This window comes from Dryas octopetala, chromosome 5 (genome assembly GCF_963921425.1).
Source record: "Dryas octopetala chromosome 5, drDryOcto1.1, whole genome shotgun sequence".
Taxonomy (NCBI): domain Eukaryota; kingdom Viridiplantae; phylum Streptophyta; class Magnoliopsida; order Rosales; family Rosaceae; genus Dryas; species Dryas octopetala.
This window is the reverse complement of record NC_141370.1, coordinates 19,853,974-19,857,689: the sequence shown is the minus strand read 5'-3', so window position 1 is coordinate 19,857,689 and position 3,716 is coordinate 19,853,974.

Here is a 3,716-nt window from a genome sequence, read left to right as displayed (position 1 = left end):
CAAACCACCATCAGCCCACCGTACCCACTGCACCACCCACTCCTCCGGCTTTCCCGACCACCCTCCCTAGTCCCTACCTCCTACCATTTTTTTCTCTATCTCTATTCTTTTCTCTCCCTCTGCACTCTCTTTCCTTCTCTCTCTCTCTCTTCCCTCCAGATCGGAGTCCTGAAGTCCGACGCAGAGGCGATGGTGCAGGTGGCTAGAGCTTCTTTCTTGTTGAATACATGGGTGAATACTATTTTTTTATGGGAGATTCAAACTCATGACTTCGAATGTTGGAACAATTATTCTTAAATCATTAAAAATACAAGCCTCACAAATATTGATTAAAATATTGAAATGAGGAAATATGAACTTCTTGATGGCGTTGACTATTATGGTTCATTCCCTTGTCTAAAACCAGCAACTAAAATAGATGTTTAGTTACATGATCATATATCCTCTGAAGATTCAACTGCAAAAATGGCGAGACCCACCAGACTATACACTTTGTGTTCTCTACTAATGGCATCACTATTTGCTTATTCTGCATCTGTGCAGTTAAATGACCCTGGCACACTAATCTTGCTGCCCCTTTTTTTTAATTACAATGTTAATCAAAATCCAAGAAACTCATCCCAGACTTACAGAGATAGAGAAAAAAATGGTAGGAGGTAGGGACTAGGGAGGGTGGTCGGGAAAGCCGGAGGAGTGGGTGGTGCAGTGGGTACGGTGGGCTGATGGTGGTTTGTTTTTTTTTCTTTTTACATCTTTCAATATTATTTTATGAAAAAAGAGGATTTTTTTGATATGGCAAGATCTCAGCCATCAAACTTGAATCAAGGGCTGAGATTAAAAATTGGGTACCAGTCTGGTATATTTTGCCTGGCAGAGGATACAGGTCCGACTAAACCCCATCGCCTTTGGTCTGCCAACCTATGTCTAATGCCACACTTTTAGAGCCATCACAAATTCGAACACAATGTTTGTGGCAAACAGCTTGGAGCTGTGCCAGAAATGCTTGGTTCATATAGGGTTGGGTCAGAATTGCCTGAAATTGTAAAGACGGTATCTGAAAATTTTCAGTCTGTTGAGTCAATGGTATGTGTCCTCAAAACCATGCAATTCCACATAAACAAAGCTTTATAACGATTCAGACATGTACTGGAAAAATGGACTGCCAATCTTCTTTGTTGACATTCATTCTTGAACAAGTAATAAATAAAGAACAAAAAGGTATATATAAATGTTGTTTTATCTAACAAATGAATCACATACACCCACGTACAGATAGATAATGGCCATTTTGGTGCAGTTAATTTATTGTACAAGGAGCTCCCCATTGGGTAAAAAGTCCAATTGATCATAAACCCCAACATGTATAGGTCATAGATCGAGAACAAATATTGCAAACTTTAATTAACCTACTTTACCTGTATAATACTACTATATATATTAAGCTTTAATAAGAAGCGAGAGATCATACCTGACCCATTAATTATTATTAATCTTTTAAGACCCCACATGAGCTAGTTTCAATAGTAATGTTAACATGTAAAGACTGTGAAAATAAGAGGAAAAAAGTACTTGCATAAAATTTGAGAGTGCGGCCTCGTTGGCCATGTATACCAACATTCTTAATTTGTGTGTGTAAATATTGCATATTACCATATGTGGACATCTCTGCATAAAAATAGTATATTACTGCAGAAATAAAAATCTTACATTGAAAATGTGATATCTTGTATAGTGGCTATTCCTTTTATTGTCAATTGATTTTGAGATGAATATATAGATTCTTTCAATTACTTGATTAATTTAATTTCCTAATTGTGTTTATCTCTATGGGACTTGAAGTCTTACCTAAAAGGAGATTATCACCGGATGCTTTTCACTCTTCAGGTAGGCATTCAGCCTTCTCATTTTGGTTTAATGAAAGTAATTCATTCCCTAGCCCCCAAAAAAATAATTTATTATTCAGACGTATAAATTATCAATTCATTTTCGCTCACTACAAAAAAGTGGTGGTGATCATTATCATAATAACGGATATGTGACACATGTCACCCTTCTATAATAATGGTAATGTTCACCATAGTGAGCAAAAATGAATCTTATAGATTACTATATAAAATTTATACGTTGTAATGTAGACTTACAATTACAATACCAAAGGCTGTTAGTATTGCACGCACACATACATTTCAAAAACAGTTTTTAAAAATTGTCTTTCTGATTTTATTCATAAATATCAAAGATAAAAATACTAAATAGGTAACCATTTTATGTATCTCACAAAATATTTACGTTGGTTTGAAATTTATTTAGAGAGATGAAATAAATAAGACGACCTCACTCTCACTCTCATATGTGCTCAATTTAAAATATTTCTTCTTGAAATTAGAAGAAGACTTGGCTTCTAATGGGCTGCGATAAAGGTGGGCCTACGGGTGTGTCACAGTTGGGGATGGAGCTGTTTGGAAGACTTGTCACTTGTATGCTCATCATTAATTTGTTACGCCACCAACAAGTTTCCTATGTTACATTTCTTTAATGGGTTTGCTTTCACTCCCAAATGGTTATCGAGTGCAAGGTGGACAATTCAAATTTTAAACCTTGGATTATTAATCAAGGCAGATGCATAATGTATAGCTGTTATTTTTTACATGTACGTCTTGGCATACAATGCAGTTTAATACTAAGTAATATTATTGATCACAACTCCTGATCAGATCAGATTATATATAGAGATGATAGGATAGGATGTAGCTTATCCACAATGTATATTCAAATTCAAAATGAGGTTCACAGCAACGATTAATGTAATATTATCTAATTTCACTCTCTCTCTCTCTCTCTCTCTCTCTCTCTCTCTCTCTCTCTCTCTCTCTCTCTCTCTCTCTCTCTCTCTCACCCCGTAGGAAAAGTCCACCTCAATTACACCTACAACTTGAATTTGTGTGAATATTATTCGGTATGCTATGTAAGCTTGATTGGATTCATTTACCCAAATCAATTAATTAATTTGGAAAAAAGGGACAACATCATTTCATGTACGTCCTACAATTAAGGCTCAATGAAGGTATTTATTGCTGCAATTAAGTGAAGATTATCATGAGAATGGAGTAGAAATCATAGAATTTATTGAGAAGAGAAAAGCAATGAAGAGCAAGTATCGATCCATCTTATTTCAATTCATTAAAAATAAAATAAAAATGCAAAAGAAAAAGAAGGAAAAATGGGTGCTAGTCTTCAAAATTTTCGTCCCTAGGAAAGTGAATTTTAAAATAGATTAGAAAAGGCAGTTGGCCGAGTGCAGGCATTAGCAGCGAATAGAAGCCTATGATGGCGCATATGGAATTGAGAGGGTATTTTGGCTTTTGAGGAGCAGCGGTGGTGTTGGTGTTTAAGCAATGTTTGTTGAGCCTAGCAACGAGCTTGAGCATGCATGCTGAACAATTCTTCTCAACTTGTTCAATGGCCTTGCAACAATCACCAGACATTTTCCGAAAACCAACATATTTATTCCTTCTCATCTCATCTACACAAATTCTCTGAGCGGTATCGACATCTGCACGACATTCCTTATACTCTTTCTGGTTGTCGTACGAGCTCATACAACCAATCAACTTAAAAGCAAGCAATAACGTAGCAAACAAGGGCAATAAAACAACGCCAAGGGCTACTCTCTTCCTCATCTCTCTCTTTCTATTCATCATCTTAATTTGCAAATG